The sequence below is a fragment of the Mizuhopecten yessoensis genome, unplaced genomic scaffold (assembly GCF_002113885.1).
Source record: "Mizuhopecten yessoensis strain PY_sf001 unplaced genomic scaffold, ASM211388v2 scaffold8765, whole genome shotgun sequence".
NCBI classification, from domain to species: domain Eukaryota; kingdom Metazoa; phylum Mollusca; class Bivalvia; order Pectinida; family Pectinidae; genus Mizuhopecten; species Mizuhopecten yessoensis.
Genome location: NW_018407710.1, coordinates 140072 through 151186, shown reverse-complemented (window position 1 = coordinate 151186; position 11115 = coordinate 140072). Strand labels below are relative to the sequence as shown.

The following is an 11115-nucleotide window of genomic DNA, read 5'->3' as shown; positions in this document are numbered from 1 at the left end:
CTATTATATCTTTCCTTCATCTCAAAACAAACTATAAGCTAATGTGATAAAGTAATGAATAAATTCAATTTGATAAATGTAACCTGCCACTTTTACCGCATTAATATTTTTATTATTCTTATTTATTTAAAATTAAATGTTTTTATTGGATGCTTCCTCTCTATTTGTATCTTTTACAGCATGAACATATCTTGTTTAATTAATGAAACCCTGTTTTATGTATCTTTTATTTGTTATGTCGATTGTAAATGTTCACTTAACGAGCTTGTGTTTATCTTTGTAATCATATCGGACTTGACTTGATCAGCTGCTACGATACCGGTGCTGAAATCTGTGTGTTTACACTTTTGAGACACCGGAAGTGGGTGATAGTAATAACAGGAATAGGTTCACGCTCCTCACTCGCATGCTTTTAGATGGTGAGGCTGGGTTCGAGATTAACAGTTGGCCACTCATCTTCGAGGCTATTTGGTGGGAGGAGCAGGGGGTATAAAACAGCGGGTCCGGGCTAGGATCAGTGTCTTGACAGGGTCGGTGAGCCGACCCGCTTCTCCTGATGAGGAGAACCTTCTCGCCTCATGCGCTGTTAACAGTGGTTCGCTGTAGATATATAGGGAGCTAGGAGCACGTGGTCGTAGTATACTGGTAGTATACTGTTAGGTAGGATAGGCCATTACTCTGTATACGTAAGGGATTGAGTTTCTTAACATTAGCTGTCATTATTTGGCACTAATGCTATGCTTTGTATTTGTTAAACTTGTTATACATATTCATTCCGTCTTGTTAATACACAGTTACCTGTATATTGAAACACCTTGTTGAGTTATTGAATCAATTGCTTGTATTACCACTACATCCAGTGTTCGAACCTGTAGTGAAAACAGGTCTGTAACCTGACGAAAGAGGCGAGGTCTAGAGAGGACTGCAGGGGAAGTTGTCGACTCGTTACCATAACCAAAAACTATACGATCACGAAACGGATTTAACGGAGTGACAACGGATGCAAACCCTCTCCGGACCTCCCCCTATTACAAGTATAAATTCAGGCCCTCATCATCTAGTACAGGTGTGATTAGTCCGAATTATTCTGACGTTTTATCGACTTTTTTCATATCGGTCTGTCGTTGATTAACGTCAGAACTCCGGCCCTCTATAATATGAGGGAAATATGCGACCCGTGCCCGGAGCGCACTTCAAACTGATATTTTAGAAACAAATCGTCACTTTCACACACATGTCGCACATGGATCGAAAGATCTCTTCTTTATGCACAAGATGTAACGGTGCTGCATTATGGTGGTATCATTTATATTTGATTGTAACGGTGTTACAGTGCAACGGTGTTGCATTATGGTGGTATCATTTATATTTGATTGTAACAGTCTTACAGTGCATTATGGTGGTATCGTTTATATTTGATTGTAACGGTGTGACAGTGCAACAGTGTTGCATTATGGTGGTATAATTTACATTTTGTATATGTGAATGTAACAGTGTTACAGTGCAACAGTGTTGCATTCTGGTGGTATCATTTATAGGTGAATGTAACGATGTTGCATTATGGTGGTATCATTTATAGGTGATTGTAACGGTGTTGCATTATGATGGTATCATTTATATGTGAATATGCCAGTGTTGCATTATGGTGGTATCATTTATATTTGATTTTAGCAGTGTTACATTGCAACGGTGTTGTATATTGGTGGTATCATTTGTATTTGATTGTAACGGTGTTACAGTGCAACGGTGTTGCATGATGGTGGTATCATTTATATTTGATTGTAACGGTGTTACAGTGCAACGGTGTTGCATTATGGTGGTATCATTTATAGGAGAGTGTAACGGTGTTGCATTATGGTGGTATCATTTATATTTGGTTGTAACAGTGTTACAGTGCATTATGGGGGTATAATTTATATTTGATTGTAATGGTGTTACAGTGCAACGGTGTTGCATTATGATGGTATCATTTATATGTGAATATGCCAGTGTTGCATTATGGTGGTATCATTTATAGGAGAGTGTAACGGTGTTGCATTATGGTGGTATCATTTATAGGTGATTGTAACGGTGTTGCATTATGGTGGTATCATTTATATTTGATTGTAGCAGTGTTACATTGCAACGGTGTTGTATAATGGTGGTATCATTTGTATTTGATTGTAACGGTGTTACAGTGCAACGGTGTTGCATACTTTGGTTTATCAGTTAACTGATCATACATATACAGGGATTATTGTACAATATTTACAGATGGTGAAGACAACGCTCCCAAAGAAGTTGAGTCAGACAACTATGCCTTCACCCAACAAAGTGACAAGAAAGAAATAGACTGGTAACAAAAGGAAAAGGAGGTGAAGGGTTTCCCCATTCACCTACATCCTCATGATCAAGTTCAGATGAGGATGATAGCACAGATTCCAGCAGCAGCAGTAGTTACATTGACTCTGACTCTGAAAGGGATTCTGATAATGAGCCAAATCCCTGTTCTCCTGGTCTATTGTCATGTCCAATCGCTAGTCAAGTAGATACAAAAATAAAAAAACAAAATATGGCAAAACATATATGTTGATTTTGCAAAATTGTTGCCAAGCCAAAAGTTACGCAATGGAAACACTGCATTTCAAATTCAGCTCCAGAGTGCTAACCGGTCACAATTTCGGGTCACCAGGACCAAACAAAGGCCAGCACTTAATACAATTGAGCAATGGAAAACTGCTTTCATAAGATTTGTCGCCATTTATTCAGGAAAAAAAAAAAAAAAAAAAAGATCCTAAAGAAATCCCACTGGTGTTAAAGCATGGGGAAGTAGTTCGCGACATGGCGGCTAGGAGAACAGGTACAACATGACTGGATTATGTCCAGTAAGTTAGAAGGAATGTGGAGGTCAGGTCCATACCTTGGGGTTTTTTCCATACTGAGAATTGGGTAATGGCAAACACTCCAAAGCAGCATATAGCCATCACCAGAATGATCGGTCCTTTCGGGACCTACCCGGGGGGTTCAGAGCAAAGCATAGACAAATAGCCATCGGTCATTGCTTCGTGTTGCACATTAGAGGGAAATGTACAGTACAATCCTGTCCATTCCAACACACATGTTTTCAGTGTGGCCAGTCCCATTCAGTACTCAGCTGCTCACCAGGCAGCACATTAAGGAAAAACAACGTTAAACCCTACCACAAACATCAAACCAAAAACCAGCAGGCATCAAAACAAAACTAGTGTCCCCACCACACTTGTTACACCTGTGCAGGTAGACATTCTAAAGCTATTTCTAAAAGGTTATATGATAAAGAGCTTTCAGAAGTGTTGGTAGCTGGGTTTTCAGAGAGTAATTTAGTTTCTGCTTTTCAGAATGAGGAACTGGTATCACAAAAATTGAACAAGGAAATTTCATCGTGGAGGATAGTGGGTCCTTTCCATAACCCACCTTTTTAGTTCATGCAATGTTCCCCAATTGGTTTATTACCAAAAAATAAAAAATGAAAAAAAAATAGGTCAAGGTTGTTTGCTAGCTAAAACAGATATAGCTAGCTTCAGCATTTAGGATCGTTCCTATACATCCCATGGAGCATAAGCTGCTAGGAATATATTTTTAGGGATTATGCCTTTTTGATAAATGTTTGTCCATGGGTTGCTCAATTTCCTGTTCTATTTTTGAAAAAGTCAGTACAGCTCTCCAATGGATTGCATGCATATGTACAAGAAAATCCATATTCTTAGATGAGACCTGGTAGGATTCTGCCAAACTCCAAATGTATACAGATCCATCTGTATCGTTAGACTATGGGGCAGTATATATTCGGAATATACTGGTTTTATGGAAAATGGTTTGAGTGTGGGTAATTAGAACAACATAGTATAACTCTTAAAGAGTTGTTTCCAATAATCTTGGCCATGGAGATGTGGGGGGAAAAGTTATCAAACAAATGCATGTTGTTTCATTCGAATAACAAGGCTGTTGTTCATATAATCAAGAAAATGTCTTCAAAGTATCATTCCATTATGTTCCTGGTTAGGAGATTGATCTGGTGTGTATGCTACACAACGTTATGTTCAAAGCTGAACACAATCCTGGTAGGCTAAACGTTTTACCTGATTTGCTATCACGGTTCAGGGCACTAGCCAAAGACATGGAAAAGTTACCTACCTGGGTCCCATACCAGTTGCTACATATTTGAAAGCAAAATTTATGTTTTGAAATCATGCTTGTTCGACTGTCTGAGACAGCATACTGTAATTAGGTGGTGTCAGGTTGGACAAGGTTGACATGTTAAGGGTCTGGATAGCCATTACCCAATGCTCAAAATTATGAACACTAATAACTGTTTATAGCATCATTGGAAGTGACTGTCTGAGGCGGCACGGAACATTGTTGCAACACATTGTATTCAATTTAAATGTACATTTAAGAATGAAATTGTGGATTAACTGTCTGAGGCGGTATAAAGCATTTCATTGTGTTAATGTCATGCACAGCATTATATGTGATGGACAAAGTTGATCCTAATTTGTTGTACCTTTCCGAAGGTAAAATATGTAACATTGCTCAGTATTCCCAAAGTTCAAGGGTGACAATTGGCCTGGAAAACTTTATGAATGACTGTCTGAGGCAGCACGAAACAAGTTTATCTGGTAATGAGTAAAATTGTTACAGATATTATTATTTTTCCTTCATTTTTCCTATACTTATGTTGGCATTTAAAAGACATGTTATTTATATATACATATACATACATCCATGTAATTTTTGTTTAACATATAGAGTGTGACATGGTTATACCTATATATTATATTGTGACTTGACTGTCTGAGGCAGCATGAAGCAGTATGATACATGTATAACACTTATCAGATAAAGGTGTCTGCTGGTAGCAGACTTAAACAACATGGAGAAGTGTTTTTTCTGATAGCTTGGTTAACGTTGGAATCATAACAAGGCAAGTTTCTGTCTGTGACAGCTGCCAGTAACTGTCAGAAATGCTAATAAGCATATGGTGCCATGTCTTTTTCTGATTGTTTGATATATCTTATATGCTTTTGTAAATAGTGAAACAATATTTTGCATGGTGCGATATTGGTATATTATAACATACACAGGTTTCTCTGGAGTGGGGCACTTGAACAGAAATATGGTAATATTTNACGATAATATAATTGTATTTATGCAATGCATAAAGTAATTTATATTATCTGGTTAGTATATGATATTTTTATTTGTTATATTTTGAGGGTTCCGGATGGAGGATAACTTTCCGTTTTTGAAACTAGTCCATCCCTATAGAAGTAGTCACGTGATTTTTTGGTGTACTAAAGTCACGTGACCTGTGCAGAATATTTTTCCATGCTGAGATTTTGAAAAATCTCCTTAAAAATCAGCTACCCTCCTCCTCCCCTAATTTGTATCCACCTTTATGTACTATTGTGTAAAAATGTCATTGTTGCACATCTTTGTTTTAAATTTTGTTTCATTTGTTGTACATCTTTTAATTACAAATGGTGCGTTTATTTTGAAGCAAGAATAAACGAAAAAATGAAAAAAAATAAACGGTAAGGGTCCACCAGTGAAAAGTTCTTTCATATTTGTTATCCATGACACAAAAAACGTGACGAGTTTAGGTACTGCACTTTCCGTCATAATACACAGCACTTTTCTCTAACCGGGTGTCAACCCTGGCCTTTCCGAGGCGTGCTCAAGAATCATCATCCCTGGACTTCTACGTGCACTGCTGATAACTTTCTCTATGTAGAATCGCCTAAGTTAAATTATAGCTCATTCGCAAATTAAACAACTGTTTACTCAGTATTTTATCAACAATGTCACTCAAGCCGGATGAAGCGGCCGTGGGAAAATGTTCAAGTGAATTAGTTTCGAGATCTCCGAAATGACGTTGCGATGCTATGTCATATTACTACACTAAATTTATGAATGAATAAAAATAGTTCGTAATTTAAATGATGTTTTTGGTTTTCCTTCCCATTGGTAGTGATTTGGAATTAAAGGGATTGAATCTGGATTTTTCCAGCGTTCGTGCAAGTATGAACGGGTACAAATTTACGGCCGCACATGTGGTGTGTAAGCAAATTTTTCCCCGTTCATACTTGCATTAACAATGGAAAAATCCAGATTCAATCCCAATATGGTTTGTGTATAAGGTAAAACTGTATACGTTATATAAAGTGGCCATCTGGTATCGGCCAAGCACGCAACAGGTCAACTATAACGACCCCGGTCTTTGGTCAGTTTAGCATGTCAATCGCCCCTTTTACTACTATAAACACTCTACTGGGCCTGTTTAATCTATATACACTCATATAGACTAGTATTGTCAGGAAATATTTGGTGTTAGGCAAGGAGATGAGCTTTGGTCCTTGTACTCCAAATCACAAGAAAGGGTAGTTTTTAAGTAAAAAGGCATTGTGGGATAAGTTTGAAACTTTTACAAACTAATATCTATGCCAAGTTACATGCTTATCCCCAAATGCCTTTTATGTACAATCAGCGGGTAAACATTGGAAATTGGCAGAACATTTGATAAAACAATGAAATTGATTAACTTTAACGATTAAAGCAGATACTTTCCTTGAGGCAAGGAGACTTAAAATTACCAGCAAATCAAACTTAGCATATTAAACCAATCATTTTACTGTAATTATGGTGACAAATGTCATTTTTATATGTAAGTTAACTTTGCTAAGTAAGAATACATCACAGGACCTGGGACTCATTTCAGCCACAGGTGCTGAGCAAATAGTATATGACATATATATTATACAATATTAACTATAAACATCTTATACTTACAGCACATACAGGGTGTTCTGCACCTTTTACTTCACTTAAAACTGACAGATAATTGTAACAGACAAGTTTGAAATGTGTCCAAAAGCCATAACTCAGTATATATAACAGAAGAAAAGTATGTAGTCAATATGCAATTTAGGTAAGTTTACTTAAATGAATACAGTTGTAAATTTCAAGTCAAAATATTAATTAGAAAGGAAATTATTGAGAAACCAAAACACTTTTCATTTGTAAATTACCTAAAACAACCCCCTGTCTTAATCCTTCGTTTTATATAAACAATCTTTAAGTGACGATTGAATTTCTGTCCTTTTTCATTCTGTTACATATGCTTGTCTAATTTATACATGTTTTCGAAAACAGAAATGGTATTATTTTGGGTTTTAAGCTCATTTTGAAAACAGCAAACTATATTCCTTAGATAAATGACAACTTATAACACAGTGTAGATTGTATTTTATCTACAACATCAAATATCTAACAACATAAAAACTAAACATATAACGACAAAACAGAACATGTATAGTGCAGATTGTCAATTTCAAGCAGTTAACGCGCGGATGAATAAATCGCAGTGTAAAATTTCCGCGACATGTCACGTAAAGGTACAAGACAGATCGGAGGAGATAAAAAAATCTAGCATGGGGTATGACGTGGGATATCTCTGTCTGAGGTGCGGGAAAACCGTGTTCAGCTTCATCGACAACATCCGCCATGGAAATATATGTCAAATCCAAGTAATAAAACGATCTCAAAGTGTTAACCAGCAGCGTGACAACGAATCCACAAAGTTCGAATTAATATAATACAAATATCAATATTCAAAACACCGCAGGAAACATTTCCCAATCGGATGGTATCGTGGTGATAACCATGAACTTGTTTTAAATTGTCTTTATCGGCAGCAGTCGCCGAAAACCTGTAAACTTGTCCGCCAGTATTCGATATATATCGATGAAACCTGCTATTTGGAGGAAGCTCGTGACTTGCCTTGTGTTTTAACATGTACTTGTCCCTTTGAATATGTTGATTAACTTGACTTTAATTTACGTTATATCACAAAAGCGTAATAATATTGATTGAAATCGTTATCATGTTAGCTGAGCAATATGGTTCACAATAAAAACATCGAGCTCGTCTCGCTTATCAGACGGCGTAGCAGTAAGTCGTGCCTTTTGGTCAGGGTGTAAGTAAAACTGGAGGAAAGCGGCCGAAGTAGAAGACTCTGTAATGTCTTTGATTTCAGGTTCGGAAGAATAAAAACGGTGGATGTGTTAAAAGAAATCGTGAGATCAGAATTACCTCGTGTTTATCATACTTCTAACAATTCAAGCAGTTTAGATCAGTGTAAGTCAATAACGAAGAAACAACTAACATCTGCTAATGAAATATACAAATTCATTACATCAATTTATTCTTGTTTAGATCATACATACTTACATATAATACGCAGCTGAAGCTCCTTAGTTTTGCATAGTTGTACTTTTACCCTTAAACATGCAGCATGTTGGACTTTAATTTCTCAATCTTAGCGTCCTTGGGTGAATGTGGTGCAAGTGATCTTTAAAAATAACAAAGATATAGATTACAATACGTTGTTGTTTCAAAAGCTTTTTATCGTCACCCAAGGGTTTGAAAATAACGATATTGCTTGTCATATTGGTAGTTAAACTATAAAAAATAGTTTTCCAGAAAACAATTGATGCTATTATTGGACATCAAAGTCATGTCGCCTTTGATTTACAGTATTATAATTTGATACTTATCAAATCTTAAACTGTTAAATTAAAAACAACATTTGAACAGCATTTCGATAAACATGTTTTAATACTAAAGCTAACGTTGGATTGCTAATGATCAATTCAAATTACATGGTTTTTTTTTTTTTTACTGGATATTGAAATTATAACATTTGAAGCACATGTAACACAATAAAGCATGCTCGTATCTTACATACGGTAGATAAATCGTACCTATTTATAGTAAGTCGGTGTATTATTTATAATATGGACCCTATATACATAAGTAAGCCAATGGAATGTCATTCAGAGTCATAAATGATGATAAAGTTTATCACATGCATTTATTCAATAAACTCGCAATTCCGAATAACAGCACAGGTAACCTGACAATTGATATAACTTGTTTGAAAAGAACCAAGTGATATATTCTCTGAAATATTATAAAGACAACGATTATACCCGTGAGACGGTAAGGTATTGAGACGTTTTATAATTTATTGTCAAACTGTTCCGAAAGGGTTTATTATGCTTTTTTTCATACTTATTGTATACTATGTTTTCTTTTTTTCAATATACATGTTGTTGTTGGCAGATTCTAAAAGTTTCTAACTTGAAATTGTTGATTCTTACAAATTCGAAGTATCAGATTTATTGATATTACTAAAATAAAGAAAACAAACGCAAAATTAGGGGAACAATTATATATTCCTCCTCGAAGGTCGATTGCCTATTGGCAAAGCTATATTCAATTAATTATGTGTTTACTATACATAACAAAAAATACCGGCATCATACTATAACGGGACTTTGACATTCTAGAAACAACATGAGTATGCGATTTATATTCGTATCAAGCATGCAATGAAAGAATAATTAAATGAATGCGAAATTCATATAAATCACTTGAGGTATATACCATTGTGTTTCAAATAAAATTCTACAAAAATAAACATTTTGTAATTCGATTAAAATTTGAAAACAAAACAGGTCTAATACTGATATGAATTAACTAACAGAAGAATTGAAGATAACACGCATACATGTATATACGTAAATTGAGGTTTTTTATGTAAAACCCATTTTTATGATAAAACTACTTACCACGTCCAATTATTATGCAAATGATCTCCAACTACCAGTTCTTTAACTCCCAAAGTAAAGTTTCAAATGCCCCGCGCAAATGCGAAACTACTCCCTGTCCAAACCGGACATACGGGTGTAGGATGCGCGCGCACCTCCAACTTCCTCTATTCGAAACTCGAACAAAAACACCTAAAAGCAAAAAGCCTAAAGGAGCAGGAGGAGCCAGGGAGGAGGGTGGGACTCACATTGGACGTGGTAAGTAGTTTTATCATAAAAATGGGTTTTACATAAAAAACCTCAATTTTATATCAAAAACAATACTTACCACGTCCAATTATTATGCGAATTCGTCTTACCTAGTGGATACTCCTATCCGGCAGGACCATGGCTAATCCAGGAGGGCGGTAAACTGGTCACAATCAATTGGAACCTTAATACCCAAAAGCTCTTATATATAGAGCATCCCAAATTAAAAGACAGAAAGATCATTGCCAAGCAAAGATTTTCTGTCGCAATGCTAACGCATAAAAAATTTAAAAACAGAGAACACTCTACTCTGAGGTGGGTGGGCAAGCCACTGACTGGGCAACAACCACCGGACCCAAAGAGTAAAGTTTGTCTGAGAAGGACGACAGTGATCTCAGATAGAACTCTGTAAAGGTAGTGTGTCCTCGCCAAAAGGCTGAGGACATAACCTCTGAAAAGGGAGCGCCATTGAGAAGGGCCCAAGACGCTGCCAGAGCCCTAACCTCATGGGCCCTAACCTTGAATAGTCTTCTGACATCATCCGAAGACGACTCATAAGCCAGCCTAATAACCTGGCAAATCCATCGGGAGATGGATTGTGCCGAAATACTGGAATGGCCACTCTTGATGGGCAGAAAAAGCCTAGACTGTGATACTCGATCCCCACCTGTCTTGTCCAGATAATATCTGAGAGCTCTGACAGGGCAGAGAAGACGATCACGCTCGTCCTTACCAACCAGGTCAGAGAGAGAAGGAATGCGGACAGGTTCCGGCGAAAACCCCGGAACCTGATTCTTGGCGAGGAAAGAAGGTTCCGTCCTGATAGTCACGGAGGAGTAATTCCTGCCGAAACGTAAACAGGAGGAATGCGCTGATAAGGCATGAACCTCGCTACGCCTTCTCCCCGAGGCAAGGGTGACAAGAAACACAGTCTTGAAAGTCAAGAATTTCAAGGAGGCTTGACTCAAAGGCTCATAAGGAGTACCCAAAAGGGACTCCAGAACCAAAGCTAAATCCCATTGAGGAGTTAGACGCCTAACTCTAGGTCTCTCAATGGTAAAGCCTCTGATGAGGGCGGACAAGGAGGAGGAAGATCCTACCTCTGGTCGCCCTGCATAAGATAAGATACCAGCTATAGCCGACCGATAGCCGGCAATGGTACCAGGAGCTAATTTCTTACTGCGAAACAAATGCAGTAAAAAATCTGCAATTAGGGGAACAGAGGCCTTGAGTGGAT

At 37.1% G+C, this 11115-nt stretch overlaps 1 long non-coding RNA gene across 1 annotated transcript; it reads left to right on the top strand.

Annotated features, from left to right (window-relative positions):
* Positions 1-243: 243 nt before the first annotated feature.
* On the top strand, positions 244-3478 carry LOC110456507. The gene is made up of 2 exons (XR_002463590.1): positions 244-534; positions 2254-3478. It is a non-coding gene; the product is annotated as an uncharacterized LOC110456507 (long non-coding RNA).
* Positions 3479-11115: the final 7637 nt, after the last annotated feature.